The 24287-nt window shown below is 46.8% G+C and overlaps 1 long non-coding RNA gene across 1 annotated transcript in view; it reads right to left on the bottom strand.

Annotated features, from left to right (window-relative positions):
• LOC124087010 (uncharacterized) overlaps positions 1-24061 on the bottom strand; it is a 28541-nt gene extending 4480 nt beyond the window's left edge. Inside the window, exons 1-2 of the long non-coding RNA XR_006849985.1 lie at positions 23834-24061; positions 7691-7763 (exon numbers count right to left, since the gene is read on the bottom strand). This is a non-coding gene — a long non-coding RNA (uncharacterized LOC124087010). The remainder of the gene's footprint in view (positions 1-7690; positions 7764-23833) is intronic.
• Positions 24062-24287: the final 226 nt, after the last annotated feature.

The raw sequence follows: 24287 nt of genomic DNA, 5'->3' as shown, positions 1-24287 counted from the left end.
TCACCTGAAGTATTTATCATTTCTTTGTGGTAAAACATTCAAAATCCTTTCTTCTATCTTTAAAAATATATACTATGTTATCATTAGTTGTATTTACCCTAACACCAGAATCTATTCTTCCTGTGAAATTATAGCTTCTTACCCAATCTCTCCCTATTGGCTAAATAATATTCCACTGTGTATATGTTCTATATTTTCTCTATCCATTCGTCAGTTGATGGACACTTAGGTTGTTTCATTATCTTGGCTATTGTGAATAGTTCTGCAGTTTAAACACAGGAATGCAGATATCTCTTCAACACACTGGTTTCATTTCCCTTAAATGTATACCGCCATGCACAGGTTCCTCAAAAAATTAAAACTAGAACTACCTGTGCATTGTTTTTCATATTAGTTGTATTAATTTATATTTCCACCAAAAGGATGCAAGGATTCTTCCCTTTTCTCCAAATTCTTGCCAACACTTGTTATCTTTTGATAATTCTGGGGCTCATTCTTTATGACTGTCCCTGTCCTAATATCTTCCATTCCCAACCTCACAACATTTGGGTCATGATTTACTTATGAATTCTCCAGGAGCACCAGGTGAGGATCCACAATAAATATCACTATGACCTGAACAATCAGCTGCTCCCTGTGCACCTCTTAGGAGGAATCATCAACACAGATCCCTGCACACAAGGTTGCTGACTGATTCACAATAGTGTTTTTGGCAAATTGTCATTGCAAGATTACACTGATGAACAGAACTGTCCCCTGCCTCTTGTCTGTCTTTTAACCATAAACATACTCTTAAGAGTTCTCCCATATCAATTGCTGACTTTACCACAAAAAATTTTAAAAGGCAGGTTACAAAACACTATGCAAAGTAGAACCACATCATATGTAAACATTTTTCTCTATGTGATTATGTTGTCATGTAGACATGCCTACTTAAAAAAAGGCACACAAGAGACTTAAACTCCAGCCCTTGTTATCTTAGAGTAATGAAAAGCCAGATGACTTATTTCCTTGTTTTTGTTTGTTTTCTAAGTTTTCAAAACTGCTCACATACAACTTTCAGCAGCACTTCTGTGAGGCAAAGATCTTGCCAAAGGCAAGGTACAATGTGCCCCAACTCCATCCCAGGGACCTCCATCAGCAGTCATGGCCCTGCCCTTGAGGAAAGGGTGTTGGGACTCACCCCACCTGACCCCAGCGTGAGTTCACATGCAGATGTGCCCCCATGGTCACCTACACATCAGTGCAAAGGCGTGATGTAAAGCTGGATGTGTCACACTACCATCCAAAAGTGGCACCGCCAAGTTAGCAAGCTGCAAAGGAGCAGGAAACATACCTAGCAATGCCGGGTGCTCCTCCTGCCGCCAAACCTGCCATGGACTGAATGCCTGTCCCCCTCCCCCAACCCCTCCCCCACCCAGAATTCATAGGTTGAAACCTAATCCCCCAATGGGATGGTGTTTGGAGGTGGAGTGTTTGGGAAGTGATGAAGTCAGAGGGTGGATCTCATGATTTCATAATCCTCCTAAATTGAATCTGTGCCTTTATAAGAGACACAAGAGGGATAAATTCTGTCTTGGCCATGGGAGGATACAAGGAGTAGGCAGCCCTCTGCAAACCCAGGAGGCATGCCCTCACCAGACATTGGATCTGCTGAGGTCTTGCTCTTGAACTTCCCTGCCCCCAGAAATGTAAGTAATAAATGTTTAAGTCACCCAATGTATGGTAGTTGGTTTCAGTAGCCTGAGCTGACAAATATCCTACCCACCATGAAATCACATGGGGAAGGTTAACCCCAAGGTCAGGACAGGGTGGTTCAGAAGGGGCCCAAGGGGGTTTCAACTGTGCCTGCAACATTACATTGATATAGGATTTATTAGAGCAGTTGTCAGGAGCAATGGGTTTATTGTTTCCTTTCTCTGTATTTTTCTAAGTAGGAAACATTTGAGTTACATGGTCTAAGGATGGGGCTCCTGTGTGTCACCTGGGCTTATCCAACTGCAATGTGCAGATGTGTGTACAGATGGCTGTGACTAGGATGCTCCCTGCACTGGGCAGAGGTTTGCTCCAACATAGGAGTGCTTCCAGGGAGTCTGGCCGCTGGATCACAGCACTAATTTGGACACAAGCCACCAAATAACAATGGGGGGTGGGGGGGGGAAGACCAACTGCTCTGGCTCCAGCCAGGGAGGAGAAGGGGCTGAGCTCCTTGCTGAGATGCCTCTGAAACAAGAGCAGTTTTCATAAATCTGCCCTAGTGTAGCGAGGGATGGCAGATACCCGCCCTGGCACCTGCAGACTCCTGAACACCAACGGCGGTTGCTGTTCTTCTCCCCAGATGGCACTGTGCCCTGGGACAAGCACCGGAAACTGTTTTTCCTTCCTGTGGACAATAGGGTAAAGAATGCATGGTCTGTCTACATTTGGTGATGGCTGTAAAACTAACTGAGAAAAGCCAGTGGGAAAGGCTTAAAAGAAGTCAAACAGCAAAATCCGTGTATTTTATGGAGTGTTGAGTCATGGTGTTCAAAGACTTGGAAAGTAATTCGATTTGTTCTAGTTTTTAAATTTGAAAATTCTAGTCAAAGTAACCCCCAATAAAAAGGCTTTACAAAAGCAAATAATACACAAAACAAAACCTAATGGTAAAATCTCTCTCCATCCTCTCCCACCTCTGACTACCCTACCTTCCACACCAGTTCCACCATCCCAGGCAGGGTTAAACCCTTTCTTACCTTTCTGTTTTTCATTGGCCATTCTCTTAAGCCTCAATAAAATGCTGGTCCTCCTGTTTTGTGCTTTATGAGCGTTTGATAAGATATACCGACTCTCTGATATGGAGGCTGAATACAGTAATTAACTCCTTCTCCTGCCTGTCCCTCCCACATTCTCCACCTCCCGTTCATGGGGAATGTTTCAACTCTTCTGGAAGTTTCTCCCTGAAACTACTAACACACTTTCTCTCTCCTGTCTGTCACTCCACCTTTGCTCTGTGTTTTGACTCCCCTTTCTACTCACTCCCCAAAGCCCCAGGTGCTTTTGCAAAGTTTGACTATAATAAAGGTGGATTCCAATGGTTCCACCCTGGGCTGAGCCCACCAATGTTACAGTACTCACTGCACAGGGGAAACTGAGCCCAGGGGGATGTTTACTTCTTTGTTGGCCTAATGTGGACACCTCCATCTCAGCCCACTCAAAGAATACATTCCCAGAATCAAGAGCAGATTGGGAGCTGGGCTTGGTGATGTGCACCAATAGTCCCAGCTACTCTGCAGGCTGAGGCAGGAAGAATCTCTTGAGCTCCAAAGTTCCAGGCCAGCATGAGGAATACAGTGAGACCCTCTTACAAGATAAAAATAAACAAATAAAGGAGCAAATTCATTGGGTGAGTTCATTTTTCACTTTATCTGTACCTCCAAGTCATATCACATTTTAGTTTGCTATGTAATTGAAACTTAATTTTTATTATACACTTGTTTTTTTCTATAGCTTTTAATCCTTACCTATTTATTTATCTGTTTATTTTTGGAAGCAGGAATCGAACCCAAGGGCACTTAACCATTGAGCCACATCTCCAACCCTTTTTATTTTTTATTTTATTTTTTTATTTTGAGACAGGGTCTCTCTAAATTGCTTAGGGCCTTGCTAAGTTGCTGAGGCTGGCTTTGAATTTGTAATCCTCCTGCCTCAGCCTCCTGAGCCACTGGGATTATAGGTGTGTGCCACCGTGTCCAACTTCCTAACCTCTTATTTGCAGAATAATAACATGCTTGTGCCTCACCTCAGTTTTACTATCTTTTTGTCCCCTTGCCTCCTCTCCTTCTCTAATCTGCCCCGCCCCCCTCCCCCTAGTCTACACACAGTACTTGAGACTCACCACCCTCTAGTGGGTCAGTGCATAGTATAAATCTCATATCTTTCTTTCTCACTTTCCTGGAATATATTCTCAAATAATGGTCCCAGAAAGGATGTGTGGCAGGTGGGTTTGTTTTTTACTTATTCTTTTTTTCTTCCATTTGGGAATACTTTACCACTGAGCTACATCCCAGTCTTTTTCATTTTTGAGACAGGGTCTTTCTTTTTTTTTCTTTTTTATTTTTTTAATTTATTTTTTAGTTGTAGTTGGACACAACACCTTTATTTCACTTGTTTATTATTTTTTTTTTTTTTGTATGTGGTACTGAGGATCGAACCCAAGGTCTTGCACGTGTGAGGCGAGCGCTCTACCACTGAGCCACAACCCCAACCCAGAGAGACAGGGTCTTTCTAAGTCACTGAGGTGAGCCTTGAACTTGTGATCCTCCTGCCTCGATCTGCAGAACAGCTGAGTTTACAGGCATGTACCACTACATCTGGCTGTTTTGAATCCTCAAAATTCTGAAAACATTGTTATTCCGTCCATTATTGATTGATAATTTAGCCCAATACAGAAAACTAAGTTCAAAATTACTTCCCTGTTCTTTTGTGTGCTTTGTAACACATGGGAAGTCTGACGCACTAGGGTTCTCAGCCTTTGCAGCAAACATCTTAACTTTTACTGTTTTTGAAGTCAGTCAACTGATCTTGTCCACTGTTGCTCTGCACTTTCTTACGGACCTTTCTAAGAGCAGACATTGTTCCTTCAACCTGTATTCCATGGACCCCTCCATCTGAAGACTCTGTCTCTGTAGGTCTGAAATGTGTCTAATATATTACTGCTACTATTCCTCCTTCACTGTTCTTTCCGTTATGGGCTCCATGTTACTCGAAGGCGGACTTGCTGAATTGATCTTCCTATCTCTTACTCTTTCTTTCAGTATTAGCCCCGTGTTTACTTTCCTGTTTTTCTCCGGGGTCTGCTCCTCAAGCTGAGACAGGCCTCTTGACTCAAATTTCACTCATCCTCTGAAGCCCAGACCACACATCATGCCCTGACCCTGACTTTCTTGGCATCTGTGCTGAGGAAGTGCCCATGGCCCCTCAGTGTGGCACCTTGTCCTGATCCTTACTAGGATGCTGATACAGGAAAGGACTCTTCATTCTCAATGGGCTGTGGAAGAGATGGAGGATCTGGGGAGAGCAGAAAGGGGGCTCTGGAAAGTTATAGGGAAGGTGTTGAGGGACTGAGAGGAACTCTGAGTTAGGGCTCTGTGGGAAGTTGGGGGGTGTTCAGTGGGGCTTTAAATGACGGTGGGGGGCCAAGGAGGACTGTGGATTGGCTTAGGGTGGGGTTTGGGGGGACCATGGGTGGGACTATGGGAAGCTGGGGGTGGGACTATGGGGAGCTTGAGGAAGCTGTGGGTTGGGCTTTAGGGGCTGGGGGGGGCACAGAAGCTATGTGCGTCAGTCCTTGGGGGGCTGGGGGTGATACTGTACTGCCCTGTTCAGACCATCCAGGAACAGGGAGAGCAAGGGGGAGGGAACAGGCCAGGGGCCCTTCCACAGATTCCCAAGGCTCTAGTAAATTCCTGGAATTCATGAACTACTTGCCTTGAGGGGTTTTCCGTGGAAACCAGGAAGGCTTGTGATTCCTGTTTGGCCTGATAGGTTGAGATAGCACTGGTGACTGTAGGGAGACCTCTGGTGAGGAGGGGTCCTGACATGTGTCATTCCCTGCAATGCAGACTGGCCACATTGTCTAAGGCCCACAGATTCTGCTTTCCTTCACAGGCCACTGACCTCTGGGGGAGATGACAATGCCTCATGTCCTCGTGTCCCATTCAGTCTCTAACACAGCACTCCCAACCCCCCACTCCCTCCACCCCCCCCACCCCCCCCACCCCCCCCCCTGCACAGCAGCCCGTGCCCTGAAGGCAGCCTGGCCCTACCCTATGGGACCCTGACCTGTGACCACCACCGGACATCCCTATCCCCTGGAGTGTTCACCCTGCCCCTTCCCCATGCTCACATTCCAGTGTCCAGCGGGGTGGGGCCTCTGACTTGGCCTTCATGGTGAGGATGCAGCTGGTTGTAGGCCTCAGAACTGGTTTGCTGTCACTGTGGCTGCTAGAGTTTGTGTTTCTGACCTTCCAAAAGTCCTTCTACCCCTGAGAATATGCTGCACCTGCCCTGAGACCCCCCGGCTCATACATGCATACTACTTCCATGAAGGAAAAACGATGCTGCGTGGTGGGTTCAGGTAATCATGATCATCACTCTCATCTTTCTTTGCATGTTGTAATTTTAAGGTGCTGACAAAGACCCTCGGAGAGAGTTGGGGTGACTCCACCCTTCTCATTTCTGAGGGGGCCTGGGTCTCAGAGTCTCAGCACCTTACCTCAATGTGACTGGCCTCTGCACTTCTAGGCCCTAACTTGCCCTGCCCCTCATGACCTGTTCCAGCATGCAGGCTATCCCTATCAGTGTCCTTATAATTGGACTCACCAGGTTCCTCTGGTCCTGACCCTGACCTCTACTCATGTGATCATCTGCCCCTGCAGAGGCCTGCAGGTACCCAGAGTTACTGCCTCTTCCTGTCCCCAAAGGTCATGCTGGGGACGACTGCTGCTCTTTCTTTCCTCAGGTTCCTTCCTCCCTGATCTGGAGCCATCTGGGGATAGTCAGGAGGAACCCTGGAGATATCTTGGGCAAGACTCACATAGAGACCAAGTAGCAGAGTGACTTGAGCAGGTGATAGTTTGGAAATTCAGTGAAGCGTCTGTTCAAATTATTTTAGCAGTGGGGGCTTCTGCCATGATGCTTCTAGAAGTTTTTTTTTTTTTTTAATTGTTGTTTTTCTTTTTCTTTTCAGCAGAGGGGACCTGTTGCTAGAAGCTCTAGATTCATTCATGCTCAGGCTCGAAAGAGGATCTGCTACCCATGAAGATGGGTAGGTGTGAATTCTGTTGGTTCCACCATCAAAGTAGATTCAACCCTGATGACTCAAGGGTCTCTTTCCTGGACTAAGACACCAGCCACCACCTGTTCGCAGTCAAGCCTTCTCAGATAGCCTTTAACTCTGGAGGCAGATGAGAATGATCCTTCCTTTTCTAAGGAGAACCCACAGCAGGTCTCCATTCTTATTCCTCCCTGATCTAGGCACCTGCCTCTCCTCTCAAATTCTGCTTCCTCTGTCCTTATCTTCCTGCCAGCCGCACCCTGCAGAGCCTCCTGCAGTTTTGTGTCTATAGTAAAAGGCTGCTGGTCCAGATATGGAGGCCTGCTGCTCACGTCACGCAGGCCTCCACTCGAATGCCTCTCACTGGAGAGCCATCTCCAAATTCCAGCTGAGGAGCACCCCTCCCAACACTCTCAAATTGCTCCCCAAGTCACCCTTTGACCCCCGAAGACTTGTTGGCCAGAGGATGGGTGCATTGGTCAGGCAACCCCCTCCCACATCCCTTCTAGGTCCTCTCACTAACCCATTTATCCCCCCTACTTCCTCCAGGCCCAGCCCCACTGTGCTTTGGAGAGACAGCTGCAGCTGCTTCCACTCCCTAAGATGAAAGAGGAAGCTCCTATGGAGCAGCCAGCAGCACTTTCTCAGCCACACATTGGCTGGCTTAGTCTGGAGGGTGAGGGTGATAAGAAGGAAGCCCACTGGAATCCTGTGTACCACTGAGATCCCAGATGCCTTCTAAATACTGGGCCCCCTGTTGACTCACTCCATTCCCACAGCAACCTGGTTTACAGATGAGGCCACCGAGGCATATGTGGAGAATCAAGCACTTGTCATGGGGATGGAGGGACAGCACCTTGACTCTGCTCTTACCTGCGGAGGGGAATTTGGCAGCATCTCCAAACCTGCAGCCCTTGAACTCAGGAGCATCTCCCAGGGAATCACTCTGATGGAGATGAAGCAAAGGACAGGCAAGGTTATTCTAGTTAGCATATTTTGTGATGCCTAATATACCCACTTTGAAGTACTATACATCCATCAAAAAGAATGTGAGGGAGCTAGGGGTGTGGCTTGGTAAAGGAAAAATAAAAAAGAGAAAGTTCTAAATAGTACATAGAAGAAGCTACTACTTGTTTAAGAAAGTAGGGGACATTTTTTTAAAAAGTTATATGTGTACACCTCTACGTGTCTATATTTCATTTTTGTAAAATCTGTAGGAAGCCAGATTTTTCCAGGTGTGTTTCTTCCTACAACTTTATTGAGATATAGTTCACACATTATACAATTCATCCATTTAATGAACAGACTTCAATGGATTTTAATATATTCACAGACATACCCAACCATCACCCAGTCGATTTGAGAATGTCCCTCAAAAGGAAACCCTGCACACTTCAGCTATCACCCATCCCCCTCAACCCTAAGCAACCACTAATATACAGTTAAGAGGCTGCTGGTCTCTTAACTGTCCCTATGGGTCTGCCTTCTCTGAATATTTCATATAAATTGAATCATACAATTTGTGGCCTCTGTATCTTGCTTTAATATAGCTGTTATGGTTTGGATATGTAGTGTCCCCCCAAAACCTCATGTGTCAGAGAATGAAAGAATGTTCAGAGGTGAAATGAGTGGATTATGAGGGTTGTGACCTAATCTTATTGGATTAATTCACTAATATGGATTAACCTGGTGATAATATGGGCTGGTAGGGTGTGGTAGGAGGAAGTAGATCACTGGGGACATGCTTTTAGGGGCTCCATTTTGTCCCTGGTGATTGAAGATCTCTCCCTCTCTCTCTGCTTCTTGTTCCCATGTCTAGAGCCACCTTCCTCCCCTCACTTTTCTGCCATGATGTCCTTGCTCACCTCTGGCCTGGAACAATGGAGTTGGCCATCTATGGACTGAGACCTCTGAAACCGTGAGTCCCAAATAAAATATTCCTTCTCTACATTGCTCTTGTCAGGTTTTTTAGTTGCACCAATGAAAAAGCTGACTCCAATAGTAGCATAATATTTTTAAGGCACATCCATGTGGTAGCACATTATATTTCATTCCCTTGATGGCCAAATAATGACGTAGTGTATGGATAGAACTTTTTTGAATCTATTCAACAACTGGTGGATGTTGGGTTGTGCCTGCTTTGGGGCTGTTAGGAATGATGTTGCTCTGAACATTTCTGTGTAAGTTTTTACGTGGACACGTGTATTTATTCCCCTTGAGTATCCACCCAAACCTGAAGACCCTGGGTCCTGTGGTGACTCTACATTTAACTATTTGAAGGCCTGCCAGACTGCTTCCAGCTGCACCATTTTACTTTCCCACTGGTGATCTAGGAGAGGTCTCATTTCTCCATGGCTTAATACTTGTTATTGTCCACTTTTGGATATCAGCCATCCTAATGGATATGGAACCTCACTGTGGTTCTACTTCACATTTCTCTGATCATTAGAGTGAACATTTTTACCTACACTTTTTGCTTTCATTTAATAATATCATATCAAAATTAATTTGATAAAATGAAATAGAAATGGGGGTGAGAGTCCCAGGTTTACTACCCTCTTGGACCGTTGACCCTCATGAGCCCTTGATGCAAGTGTCTCGGCCTGAGCCCACCATTCTGTCATGGGTAAATCAGGCCTCTGCTTCCTGAGGCAGCAACTTCCTCAGCCTATGAGGACGACATTGGCTCTTCTGCACAGCAGTCATTATCCAGAGCACCTGTGGTGGCCTTTCCCATGGCCCCTTTGCTGGCATTGGATGATCCCTCTCCTTACTGCTCCCCAGGCCACCCAAGATGCTGGTACCTGAGAAAACCCTCCATTTCTGGCCCTCAACCCAATATAGGAAGCAACTGGAGGGAGGGATACAGGGACATTTCCTAACATGCCAGTGGCCAGGAGAAGCTTGAGGGGATGCTGCTTCTGGGAGGGTACTCTTGGCTGGTGAAAGGAGTTTGTTCCCATACAGATTCATATTCAGGACCCCCAGAGAGCTGGGACACCCTGTCATCCTATCCTGCTGCTGGATATCCGGCTGGGGCAGGCAGGGGCCACTAGCAGCACAGTTGCCTTGGGGAGAAGACAGCCTGATTAGGGAGAGATCACCAAGGCTCAGTGTGTTAGGCAGGTTTTTTTTAGTGACCAAAATACCAGATAGGATCAACTTAGAGGAGGGAAAGTTCATTTTGGCTTATAATTTCAGAGGTTCAGTCCACAGCGGGTGACTCCACTGCTCTGGGCCCAAGACGAGGCAGCAGGCGTATCATGGCAGAAGCGCATGGTGGAGAGAATCTTCCAGGTCATGCCCCCAGTGACCCATCTCCTCAAGTCACCATCCCTCACACACACCCATAGTTACCACCCAGTCAGGGCATTCAAACTCGGAGGGACTGATTAGGTTATAGCTCTCATAATCTAATTATTTCACCTCTGAATATCCCTGCATCAATGCAGGAGCTTTTGGGAGACACTTTATGTCCAAACCATAGCACTTGGGGAATAGCACTACCAAGCAGCTTCCGTCAGGTATCGCCAGGTAGGGAAGAGTCATCAAGATGCCACTTAAATACCTGTTGGCTCTGGAAAGTCCAGAAGAAAATCCAGAACCGAATGAAGCAATAAATGACTAGCAGGACCCAATAAAGCATGGCACCACCAGGATGGGGGGTGGGGTGAGCTTCCTGAAGAGAGATGCTAATTACGTGACTTGTGACCAGAGTCAGGGACTTGAAGAGGAGGACTCCCCCTCTCCTGCCACGTGGAAGGAATTGGCAGAGCAACCTCAACACAGTCTCAGCCCCCAGGCTGGGTGCCAAGCAGGGCCACTCCATTGAACTCTCTGCCAGCCAAGAATGTAACCCGACATGCCTCGGGAAGGTAACTCTGACACTGTCTTGGATAACAAAATCGTAGAATCATGCATCCAAACGTTAACGAGAATCAAACACACAATTTTAACCTTATTAAACATGTGCATTGGGTCTTGTCAGTGTTTGTTGTGTTTAAGATAATCCAGCTCATTAGACTCATCAGGCCAGCTTTTTACTGAAATTTTAAAGTTGTAATTGAGTAATTAACTTAGACTTGAGATTTTTAACTTGAAATCTAAGTCTTATAAAATATTGGGACACTAAGAGAACTTGTTATAATATTTTAATGTGTTAGATTTATAACTAATACTTAAGGGTTTTCTTTTCTCCTCCTTTGCTTTATTCCTTGTTATTGAGATCAGTGGAGGACTTTTTTTAAAAGCAAATTAAAATTAAATGTACAAATGTAGAGTTTTTGTTCGTTTATTTTTTTGATATTGGGCATTAGACCCAGGAGCACTTACCCACTGAGCCCTCTCCTAGTTTTAATTTTGAGACAGGGTCTCACTAAGTTGTTTAGGGCTTTGCAAAACTGCTGATACTGGCCTCAAACTTGTAATCCTCCTGCCTCAGCCTCCCATTGCTGGGATTACAGGCAAGTGCCACGCCTCCTGGTTTCTATGCTTCTTTATAAAATAAGTACATTAGTAAATTGAATTTAAAAGCTAAAGAAAGAACTAGAACTTTTACATTTGTAACTTTAATGAATATCAACTTACAGAATTTTAAATACTAAATAAAAAGTTTTGAATTGTATGCACAAAATGTGCCCTTTGAGGATCTCAACATCTCCTGTTGAATGGGTGTGGAATTCGAGGCTCGAGTGGGGGTTTAGGGAATTCTGTTCACTGCTCTGGCAGGCGGGGTTTAGCCCTGCCGTCCAGCCAGGGCTGTTTCGCCGTTGGCACTGGCATATAGCCATCAGTCCATCTGGCTGTGTCTTCAGTCTATCTGCACCACAGCCAAAGAGGTCATTTAAAAATGCCACCAACCTGTTCCCATCACTCAGAATCACCACCCTCTGCATACTGGCTCTGACCACCTGAATTTGCTGCCCTCTCGGGGGCAGATCTGTCACTGCCTCGCGTTCCTCACCACCATTTAGCCTCCTTGGCCTGTTTGTCCCTGGAATGACTGGGGGGCTCTGGTCTAGAGACTGCACTGGCTGCTCCCTCCCAGTGGGCACTCCTTCCTACCTCTCCCTGCCAGTTCCTTCTTGCCTTTCCTCTCTTCTCAGAGGCCCCTGACTCCCCAGTCTGAAGGAGCCCCTGTTGCCCCTTGAAACTTTATCCTCTTTTCCTTCTCCCCTCGCTGACTGCCATTCTGTTATATTTATGGTGTTTGTTGGGTGTCGGTTGTCTTCTCCATCAAAATGCTCAGAGCACAAAAAGCCTCCTTTGTGTCTGAGACACGTGAATACTCTAGTTGGTGTGCAATAGATATTTATTGAGCATGGGAATGAAAAAGGAACACGTGGGAAGTATCACTGTACAGGTGAGGAAACAAGCTCGCAGGATCACTTGGCCAGTGTTGCTCAGCTCCTTATGAGCAGGGCTGCATTCTCTGACTCATGTCACCTATGTACCTTAACCTACGGCAGGGGCTGGGGAGGTGGGCAGAGAACACTTTCAGGTGAGTGATGGATGAGCCCTTGTTGTGGTTAGAATGTTTGTCCTCCAGAATACATGTGATGGAAGTTCATATGTTAATGATATTTGAAGGTGAGGTCTTCGGGAGATGGTTAGGATTAGATGAGGTCATGAGAGTGGGGTTCCCATGATGGCATTGGTGGCTATGTAAGAAGAGGAAGAAAGATTCAAGCTCTCATGCTTGCTCTGTCTTACCATGTGATGCACTCCACCATGTCATGATGCAGCAAGAAAGCCCTCACCAGATGCCATGCCATGCTCTTGGATTTTATAACCTCCAGAAACATAAGTCAAATAAACTTCTATTCTTTACTGGTTACCCAATCTCAGATATTTTGTTATAGGACAGAAAGTGTAGTAAGATAGCCTTCAAGGGATGGATGGAGGACTTTGTCAGGGAGATGACAAGGACACAAGGTACTACTTCAAAGGAAAAGACACAAAGACCCAGGAGATGCAGAGAGTTGGATGGAGAGGAAGTACCGATGTCTGTGGGATTCAGAAGCAAAGGGCATACCTGATACAGAAGCCATACATCATCTGATGGCTGGTTTAGTTGGACATGGGGACAAAGAAAGGGTGGGTGAGATGGCAGGGCCCAGTAGGAACTTGGAAGGCTCTGCCCTGGGATTTGGGGATAGGGTTAAGTAGCTCCAGGAGCTTTTTGCACCTGTGTGATGTGGCTCACATTTTCAGCATGGTTAGCTGGATAGAGGATTGGGTTGGCCATGAAATCAAATCCTATCAGCACTGATGTGAACAGAGGCAGTGGAAGGAGGGTCAGAGTACCCAGGCAGGTGACCTCTTGGAGTGTAGGTCTGTGTACCTTGCTATGAAATTCATCCTGACCTCTGCATGGTCTTTCTGTTCCGAATGTCTCTGGTGAGCTGAGGATGCAGAGTGCCCTATTCTGTCCTTGCTGAGAAGCTTGGAACTGCCTTTGAAGAAAGGAGACCAGCATAGAGATAGACCCGTGACCTCCAGCCTGGATGAAAGATAAGTTTTTATAGGGCAGGGGCTTCCAGCCTGTTAAGCCAAGGAGGGGCTTTGACTCCACACCACTCACACACCCAAATCCTACCACTGATGAGAGAGACTTTTAGACAGATTAGGAGATCCAGGAGTCACAGATGTTTGTGGTTCACAGACAAAAGGAATTGATGGGGAGCTCTGGAGCAGCTTTTGAGTGGAGCTGCTGAACTCGGAAGGAAGAGAATTGTGGGATTCAATGGTGGGGCTCAGGTTTGAGGGTTGACAGAGGGAAGCTTGAAAGCATGAGGTCTCACACCGTGACTGGCATCAGAATCTTCTGCAGAGCTTGTTAAACACAGAGTTTCTAATTCAGGGAGTCAGGGAAGGGCCTGTGCTTACCAGCAGATTCTCAGGGAGTGCTACGGCTGCTGGTCCTGATAATACCCTGAAAATCAGCATTATAAACCGAGGCTGTGCCCATTCTTTTTATTTCTGAAAAAATAAAGCAATGAGAGGAGATGGGCAAGTCCATTTAAGCCTGTTGGGTCCAATATTGGGGAACTTGATGTGCCTCCTCTTTGAAAAATTTACCACGTGGTGAAGCAGGTAGGCCTGTAATCCTAGACACTCCAGAGGCTGAGGCAGGTTGGAGGCCAGCCTCTGTAACTTAGCAAAAACTTTATCTCAAAATAAAAAAAATAAAAGGGCTGGGGAATGTAGCTCAGTGATAGATCAACCCTGAACTCAATCCCCAATGCTGCAAAAGCAAACACATAAAATAAAAAATAAAAATAAAAATGAACCCAAATCTGGTGTAGTGGTGTGGGAGACGCAAGGATTTTAGGGAAGGGATCTGGAGATTATTTCCTGGTGGCCCCCAAGGTAGAGGTCTTTTGTCTTGTCTGTCTTGTCATGTCTTTGGCTCTGTCCCAGCCTGGTGGATCCTCCCTGAACAAAGAATGAGTCCTTATTCCTGTCCTCCAGGCTTCCCAGCCCAAGAGGGACCAGGCTGTGAGGAGGGTTCTGGGATCTGGAGAATGAGGCTGGGAGTGTGATATGGGGCGCTCAGAGAGGAAGGGGACTAGGTGGCGCTGTGTGTCAGGCCTTGTATATAGAGACGGGCCAATGAGGGACTACAGGGCTGAAGAGGAGACTGGCTGGGCAAGAAAGGTCTCCGCGTGCAAGCTTTGGGCCCAACTTGGAGAAGTGGGTGGCGCAGGGCCCTCTCTCTGTCCCCACAAGTCCAGGTGGCACACTCCCTTCCCCAATACAGGTTTATCTTCTGACACTGACACAGAATCCCAGAGATCATTTCCCATGGGGCTTGAAATTGACCAGGGCAAGTGGCAGAGGGTGGGTGAGAGCATGCCAGGTCCAGGGCCCTCAAGAGCGTGGCCGGGCCTGGCAGGCTCCCGGGCACTCCGCCCAGCCTGAGCAGCCAGGCTAATTACCCTACCCTAAAAGCCCTGCAGGAGCAGCGGACCGCGCCCACCCACCCGCTGCGTGCTCCAGGCCCCGCCCACAACTCGCTGGCACTCTTAGCTCCCCAGTGACTTTGCGGCAGAGGCTGCCAGCCAAGAGGCCTAGCAGCCTTGGAGAAGGCGGAGCCAGTAGCCTTCGGAGTCATCTGACCTTGAGGGAAGGTCGCTGGGACTCCTTGGTTCTCCACGTGCCACGGGTTTGTCCGTACTGGGAGGTCTCTGCTCTGGCTTACCCTTTGATTTTCGGGCTCTCATGGCTGCTAGCGAGTCGCTTAACATCCTTGGTCTCAGCCTCCCCACGTATAAAATGAGAATGGATTTGTTTCCAGGTCTAAATGAGCTAATGTGTGTACGATGTAAAGCTTATCTTATTAGTTATATCACTAACACCATCATCATTATAATTGCCGATCTTATCCAGTGGCCAGCAGTTCCTGTCTGGCACATCATAAATGTCAGAGGGATGAACTTGACAGATCTTTACAGATGAGAAAGTGTGTGTGTGTGTGTGGGGGGGAGCGAGGTTTGGGGGTGGCATCTGCAAACTTCTCAGATCTTTAAGGGATCACCTCCTCCCATCGTTTCTTCCAGCATCCCCCCCCCACACACCATTCAGCCTGAGGATCTTTGGCGAGCTCACCTCCCAAGGAAAACATCACCTTGGAGCTGCTCCCTTGACCGACCCCGACTTTATCTTATGTATTACGCAGTACTGGGGAGCCCAGGAGCCCATAATTAACCTAATAAGGTGTCTGCTGCTCACACATTGGTGCTCAGGCTCTGCTCCAATGGCTACCTAGTAATTTGCCTGATCTCTGGGATAAGACCTTTGCCTGGACAGGTTCCCACCACAAAGCACCCCATGTTCCAGGTGGAGCCCGTAATTGATGTTTTCATGCTCTCCACTCACTCCCCTACTGCCCTTAGTCCTCTTGAGCCCAGTCCTCAGAGATGAGGCCATTGCACCAAGGTCACATATCAAGCATCAGAGGGACAAGGCTACTCAGGGGGAGAGCAGAAACAATGTGGGTTGTACTAAGCGACATTAGATGGCACCGGGGAAGAAGGCAACCAAACCAAGCCAGCTGCTGGCATTTGGGGACGCAATGAGGAAGTTGTTCTACAGCCAACCCAGCAGCCAGCAGCCAGGCTCCCATCCAGCTTCTGTTCCAGGAACCTGTTGGGTGCTGCTGCTTCCCACCCCAGGGTTCTCTACCTGGAACCAGGTCATGCTGACTTCTGAGCTCCACAGGGAAAGAGCCACCCTCTCATACTAGAGCTCCGAGTACTACGCTGCTACCAAGTTCTTCCAAGCCACCTTTTTCTTGAGCCATAGTTACCAGGGGTTGACTGAAAAAGAAGCCTAGGCCCTGGAGGAACCAAGCAGGACGCCAAGGCTATCAGAGCCTAGAAGAAGCAAAAGGAGTCCACCTCATTGCAGCGCCCCTCCCCCACCCCCCACTGCTGCCACAGGCGCCCAGTGGGCGGGCAGAACCCGCAGCCAGGCCAGGAAGCGCTGGGCAAGCCCTGCGGTCGTCTGAGCGCTCGCCCACGCAGCAGCTCCCTTTGATCAGCTCTGCTGGGCAGGTTGCATCATCAGGTAGGTTTTCCTGGAGACTATGCCCAAGGAGCTTAGCCATACCCTGGCCAGAGGATCCTGTGTGTCCCAGGCAGAGTGTGAGCCCCTCACCCTGCCTTCGTAGATAGGGCGGTACTGGCTGCCCTGGAGGAGGTACAGGCTGGGCAGAGAGGTGGAGCAGAGCTCTCAGAGGGCCATGGTGCCCAACCCCCCTCCAGGGGACCTGGACTCCTTTTGAAAACAAGCACCCCCTCCCCCGCAGATGGGGGTTGGTAGCTGCTTCGCTGACTTTTCTGCACTCAGCCTGCCAAACCGCCACATAATCCCCTTGGGTTCCCAGAGCCATCCTGCCCACACAGGTGCTAAGGCCAGCCCTGGGGGATTCCTTGACACCCACTGCTCCAGGTCCAGGCCTGTCCCCAGATGAGGTCCAGGGGTGCTGAAACCCTCCCTAACCTCCTTCCACCGCTGGGTACAGGATAATGGGTGGGGTCTGAGTCAGAGCTAGCTCACCTTGGGTGGGTAGGTGTGGCAGGGTGGGGTCTCTGTGGGGCAGGGGAACACCAGACACGGGGAGGGAGGGTTCCATGGTTTAAGCGCTGTTTGTGCACAGAGCATTTATTCTTCCTGGTCTGCCAGGGTGGGCCACAAGGAGGGCTAAGAAGCCAGCTGTGAGCTTCGGATCTGCCACACTAGATTCTAAGCTTCTACCCCTTGTTCTCTGGATGATCCTTCAAAGTTCCCGCTGTCTCTTGTGAACCTGGCCTCTGTCCCTCAATCAGAGGTTTCCCTCTGTGTTGCCCACCAAAAGGGAGACTCACACCCCAGGCTGCCATTAGTGCTGGTTGGACACACAGGAGCAGAAGGCACATGGTCTAGGGTGAAGGGAGGCTGGGGCCTCCCCACCCAGTTCTCACAGCTAGCTGGGTCCTACTCTCTCATTCTATCCCCACTCTCCTCTTCCTCTACCTGGACTTCATCGGTGAGGATCTTACATTTCCACTTCATCGCGTTTCCAGGAACAGATGAGAACAGAGCCCTGCCTTCACTTTCATCCTTGTATTTTAAATGAGGAGGAACAATAAATACAGAGTGGGCATTCCTTATCTGAAATGTCTGGGACCAGAAGTGCTTTGGATTTGGGAATATTTGCATGTAGACAATGAGATATTGTGGGGATGGCACCCAAGTCAAAACAGGAAACTCATTTGTGTTTCATATGTCTGAATGTAATTTTATACAATATTTTAAATAATTTTGTGCATGAAACAAAGTTTCTGGATGTGGAATTTTCCATTTATAGGTCTCTGATGGCCAAAAAGTATTGAATCTGGGGTTTTTGGATTAAGGATGCTCAAATTGTACTAAGTATGTGGATCAGGTGGCAACCATGATAAATAGAAATCAGAGACAAAGAGGAGACCATAAAGAGAGGGGGTAGTGCATAGATAGGTAAATTGAGGGTGTCTCTTTGAGCAGGTGACTTTTAAATAAAGACCTGAAAAAAAAAATGATTTAGTGAGACTTGCAAAGTGTTTTCCAGGCAGAGAGAACTCAGACACTAGGTTGTTCTCTGAGAGGGAAGTGTCTGGTATGGTGGGGACAGCAGAAGGCCAGGGGCTTGAGCTGAGGGGTTAGGAAGAGGGACCAGAGGAGGTTAGAGATGAGAGTGAGGCACATTCTGCAGGGAAATGGGAAGCCCCTGAGGGTTCTAGCAGAGGGGTGACAGGTTCCAAGATGGGTTTTAATTGGATTATTCTGCAGCATGGAAAATGGGGTGAGGATGGGAGTGGTGTGAAAGTAGGAAGCCAGGCTAAGGGTAGATCCAGGAGAGAGGTGAGGGGTATCCTAGCCTAGGATGGATGGTATAGGGTGAGAGCAGTTGGATGTCCACTGCTCTCTGAAGACTGCCAGGCTGGGTATGATTGATGTGCTGGGGTGGGGAGATATAAAGGGAAGATGAGTTGACTCTGAGATATGGGCTTGAGCACCCACCAGGGGACCTTCTGAGGAAGCACTAAGTCCCCATGGATATATAAGAGAACTGTCTTCTAGCTTGCAAAATTATGCTCTCCTTATTAAAGCACTGCCCATTCCTTGGGTCTGATGCCCCCTGTTGGGTGATGTGTTCAAGCAAGCCTGAGTCAGGGTGGGGCATGGGTGGGAAGGGGTGAAGGAGGTGATGGGTCTCCTGCTCTGAGTTGGGAGGAATTGAGCATACTTCTAGAACTTGAACTGTACCCTCTAGACACAGGGGCATTGGCTTGGTGTAAAAGCCTCTGCTAGGGAGAAGGGACCAGTTCTGAATGGGTGTCATCTTGTGTGTGGGGTGGGATGGGCCTTTCCCATGGGAATTTGATCCTAGTAACTCAGTGAGAAAAAGACTATATCGTGCCCATTCTATAAGGCTCAGAGATGGAGAGCTTGGCCCAGCCATACCACTGCAGACATCTGCATGCAGTGATCTGGCTGCCACCTAGCCTCCCCACGGCCAGCTTGAGCTTCCTCACAGCATAGGAATATCCCAAGAGAACCAGGGAGAAACTCTTCCACATTGTGTTCTAGCCTCAGAAGTCACAGAGGGTCACTGATCCCTAAATGGCACACCTGCCTACATTCAAGAGGAGGGAAACTGGCCCTCCTCTCTGAGCAGGACTGTCAAAGTCTCCTTGTAAGAAGAGCACTTTGGTAAGAATTGTATTGCTGTCGACTTCAGAAAATATAATACACCCCAGAGGAGAAGTGGCCTATGGGTGGATGAATGGTACTGATGCCCACCCCAGCAGGCTGTGAGCCTAAGGCACAGGTTCAACTCGTAGTGCTCTTGTTCCCCAGCCTCTTGACCCTGGGTGGGTCCTTGTGCCCTCTGAAGGTGACCCCTCTAGGGGAGCCTACCCTGCCAGCCTCTGAAAGGAGGATGAGGAGTGGATGTTGGGAGATGCTCTCCAGCTGGGGACCCATGTCACTGAGGCACACTGGGGTAAGGGGGATGAAACTGGTGCGCTCAGGATGCCTCAGCTGCTATGGTGACAAGGCTGGGCTGAGACTTCAAGCCAAAGTTTCCAGGTAGTCCCAGGTGACCAAGGCCCAGAAAGGCAGTTTCAGTTGGGGAGAGTGATGGCTTCATGTGGAGAAGACACTCAGGAAGTCTGTTGAGCTCCAGTGTCCCCATCTGAAGCGGGACTCCGTGGTCACATCCTGCCACATTGTCAGCAGGCATTGGTCTCCAGGGCTGCCATACTGTCCCAACTGCCAGGGATGAAGGAGCTGTCTCCTGGCAGCAGCTGCCACACAAAGCCCAGGGTGGAGCTCAGGGAGGCTGGCCCAGGGTTCACAGCTTGTCACCAAACACGTATTTCTGCAGCTCATTAGTCTGGAATTCTTTCTATTCCAGCAGGCCCTCCCCTGGGATGTGTAGACTGTTCTGGCTCAGCCAACAGCAGTAAATGGGCCTTATCAAAACACAAAATGCTAAAATGTGGGAAAAAATACTTTAAAAATGTTTACATGGGAGGGACAGGCAAGGGTATTGTTGAACTGTTTTCTTCTTTCATAAGCAGCTGGGCCAGCTGAACTGAAGCTCAGGGCCAAGACCCTGGGGACCCAGCAGGAAGAACGGATGAGCGAGGGGCAGGCTTCACAAAGACCTGGGGGAAACAACTTATTTTCCATTTGCTTTCTCTTTGTCACTCTGTGGCGGATTCAAACCGACAGTCTTCACTCCCACAATTTTGACTGTGGATATGGTCACTGATTATCCCGATCCTTTAGTGTCTTTTCTACTCTGAACCAATTTAGGGAAAGACCTTTTGCTCAGGTCTGGGTAACATGGAGTGATGTATTTGGAACCAAAGGCTACAGTAACACTGGGTGGATGGCAAGTATTCATGAGCATGGTTCCAGAATTCCTATCTCTAGACTAGAAGAAGAAAAATCACAAAGGGGATATGGCACCTGTCAGGACCTCCAGCATACATATTCTCTTCCTTAATAATTTAACCTTTAGTTCTAAGCTTGGCACATGACTCTCTGGACCAAATCTGGCTAACTGAGTGGAGTGGGGGTGGTGAGTGCAGGTGTCATGAAGCAGCTTCCATGCCAGAATGTAACATTAAAAGGAATTTGTGAGCCCTTCCTCCCTTTTTCTACTTCTGCTATCTGAAATGTGAATATGATAGTTGGAGCTGCAGCAGTCATCTTGGGCCATGAGGTGATCTTGGAGATGGAAGCCATGTAAGCTAACTCCATGTAATTGGAGCCTGAGTCCCTGACATGGTGTAGCCTCCAAAATTGGACTTTCTACCTCCCACATTGAGTAAACTGCTGCCTTGTTTACACCACTATTGTGTTAGGGTTTCTTTAACCCAGAGCCAAAGATAACCCTCTCTCAGAGAGTTTACAGTCAATTATGTTTCTCATTCAAAAAGTTAGCCAGTGGTTATAGGTCATGTTGGGCTGGAGCATCATAGCTGAATGAAGACAATCAATTTGTGGGACTGCTCTGTCCTTGTCAGGGAAGAGGACTCCTCCCTCAAACAGACATGTCACCATGAGTATGGTGTTGACTGAGTGTGTCAGGGACATACAGACAGATTGGAGGATTTCCCCAGCCTAGACATGTGTAAGGAAGACAGAATACCCCGTTGTACTTCCTTCCCACTTCAGCTCCCCTAGAAATAGCTCAGTAACATAATTGCAGGGAGAAGCAACAGAGAGTATGAGGCACAGGTGGAGTCCCTGTGGGTCTTGGCTTTCATGGACTTTGAGAAAGTAAAAAGACTGGTCTGCCATGCAAGTTGACACCCCAAAGCAGAGGTGACTGCAAACCAGCAAATTAGCAGAAGAGATTGTATGTGGCAGGGAAGTGGGTCCTTGGAAAGAGATGTTACCCTCCTTACACACCTGGAGGGACTGAAAGCTCAGGGCCCATAGTTTGAGAAGAGAAGTGGGCCAGGAGATAGGAAGAGTGAGTTCTTTGCTCACCTCTAAACCCAGCTCCACTGTGCCTGAGAGAGGATCTTGGCATGGTGTTTGCACCAGGACAAAACCAACGATGTGCTTATGCTATCAACTGGAAGTTAATCTCTCCCCCAGACTCATCTGTTGATACCCAACCCCCAAGGTATTAGGAGATGGGCCTACAAGAGGTGATTAGGCCATGAGGGTGGATCATTGGGATTAGTGCCCTAGAGATCTTCCTCTTCCTTTCCACTTTATGAGGACACAGCAAGCAGAGTGCCATCTATGGATGGAGGAGAGCCCTCATCAGACACTGAATCTGCTATCATTTTGATCTTGGATTTCCTAGCCTCCAAAACTGAGAGGAATAGATTTCAATTGTTTCTAAGCCATACAGTATGATATTGTGTTATAACAGAACAAACTGAGGCATTTTGCTAAGAAACTAAGGTGAAGTTGGGAGGAGGGTTAGTATCCACTAGAGTAAAAGCCCTCACTGATTTGTTATTTTAATGGAGACAAGGGAGCTTGGTACCCTCTAGTGAAGGCTGTCAGTTACTATAACTTACCCCTACCTGGAGAACTCAACCTAGACTTCCCAGGAAGGGGAGAGGCCTGCTGAGTAAAGGGAAATGGGAAACATGAAGGGAATCCTTGCCAGCTATTGATAGGCAACAGTTTTGTCTTTCATACGTGTATACAAACAGATGAGCAGATTTAACACTGCCCCTGGAAGAAATTGATTGGAAAAGCAGTGAATAGAAGCTAAGAGTAAAAATGAACACCTGAGACATTTGAGGAGACATTGCATTCACAAAGCAAGAACAGAAACCTATAAAAAAGGAAAAGTCAGGGAATAATGAAAAGTTGAGATATTAAAAATATGACTGTCAAAACTTGTTAAAATCAGGAAAAAGTTGGAAAATATAATTGAAGTAACTCCCTAGACTTTAGAGAAAGAAGATAAAAAAATGAAGAGTATTAGGGAACAGTTAAGAAATGCATGCATTGATCCAGCCCATCTAAACTGTGACTATAACAAAGTAGCACAAGCTGAGTGACTTAATGCTACATAAGTTTATTGTCTGGCAGCTATGGAGGTCAGAAATCCTAAGAAGGAGGTGTTAGGAGTTCCATTCCTTCTGGAAACCATAGGAAAGGATCCATTTCCCTGCCTTTCCCAACCTCTGGAGGCTGTCAGCATTCCTTGGCTCATGGCCCTTTCCTCCATCTTCAAGGTCAGCAGTGTAGCTGACCAGGATGTCTGCTTCCATCATGTGTCATTCTTTCTCCTTCTGCTTCTACTATCACATCCCTTTCTCTGATCTTGACTCTCTTTCTCTCTTTCTTTTCTCCTATGGGTACCCGTTGGTGAGCATTGAGCTTACCAAGATAAAACAGGAAAGTCTACCTATCTCAATATTTTTAATTTAATCACATCTGAAAAGTCCCTTTTTTCCTGTAAGATAACATATTCAAGGATTCCAGGGACTAGGTTGTGTCACCTTTGGTGGCCCACTCTTTTTTTTTTTTTTTTTTTTGCTACAATGGGAAATAATAACTAAAGAGGGAATAACCTTTGTTTTTTAATCTGAGAGAAGAGGTTTTAAATTTAGAATTCCTCTGAGTTACCTTAATAGGATGATTGAGAAAAAAAAAAGTTCACACCTGGGTACTTCATCATGAATTTTTAGGAAGATGAGGGGATAGAGGTGGCACAGGTCTCTGGCAGAGGAATGAGATTGAATGCAGTATGCAAAAGAGAAATAGAAGACTTCTTTCAAGTCTTGAGCGGAAATTATCTTGACTTAAAAATGATTCCATTAGCCAACATTTTAGGTATGAAAATTTAAAATAAATTTTAATGTATAAGAAAGTTAACCTCCCTTGAACTTATTCTGAGGAAGTACAATGTGAAATGTACTCTGGTCACAAGAAAATAAAAACCAAAAGGAAAATAAGGACTTCCCCAAACCACAGAACTAAGTCAGTACTACAGTGCAAAGAAATTCTATGCCATGAATATGATGATTAAATAATAAGAAATCTATTAAAACTTACCAGATTAATAAATTGAAGACTTTAAGAAGTTTCAACACCCATTTATCCTTAGCCTTGACTTCATGGATGAATACAGTCTTATCATGATGATATGTAAATGTTTCAGTCCTAAAGTCAGTGATTTACTTAATGTAGAAATACTAAAAACATTCATACTAAGGTCAGAAACAAACCAATATATATATTTTTTTACTTCTACTATTACTTAACACACTGCCAATGTGATCATATATAAAAACTAGAGGCTTAATAAAGAGTAGAAGTATTCTCTGTTTGCAGATGACAATACGATGTACCTGGAAGACTCTAGTGAATATTTTTCAAAACTACCCCAGAGAATAAAAGAATTCTAAAAGACAGCAAACAGGTTGTAAAATCAGCATATCAATAGACTTCATGTTTTATATGATTTTCATATATGAAGTTAAAAATTAAAATAAATCTTACCAGGCATTCACAACGAAGACAGAAGGCTCTTGGGAAAGTTTCTTAGTAGTATAGTAACTTCTCCTCTGTCCACGGGGAAAAAAAGCCATAAACTGTGGAGATGGAATAGTGTCTTCTTTAGGAGACAGTGAAGTAAAAGCTGTAGCAAAACAGCCCTCATCCTAAATACAAGGTTACATTAGAATCTAAAGTCGGTTATATCATGAGGGTAACCATTGCAACACTAACCCTCAGTCCCAGCCCAGCCCACCTCCTGACTCAATTAATAAACATCTACATTAAAGACCCAACAGAAGAAAAAGTGGGCTCACTTCCAAGCATGAAAATTATTTACATCAATCTCTACTATCTAATGTCTGTTACCAAAAAAAAAAAAAAAGCTGGTCACGGTGATGCACACCTGTAATCCCAGTGGCTCATGAGGCTGAGACAGGATGATCAAGAGTTCAAAGCC

The sequence above is a fragment of the Marmota monax genome, unplaced genomic scaffold (assembly GCF_021218885.2).
Source record: "Marmota monax isolate L192 unplaced genomic scaffold, Marmota_monax_Labrador192_F-V1.1 WCK01_AAM20220418_F8-fsc00005, whole genome shotgun sequence".
NCBI lineage: Eukaryota > Metazoa > Chordata > Mammalia > Rodentia > Sciuridae > Marmota > Marmota monax.
The sequence above is the reverse complement of the archived record's forward strand: the minus strand, read 5'-3'. Positions and strand labels throughout refer to the sequence as shown.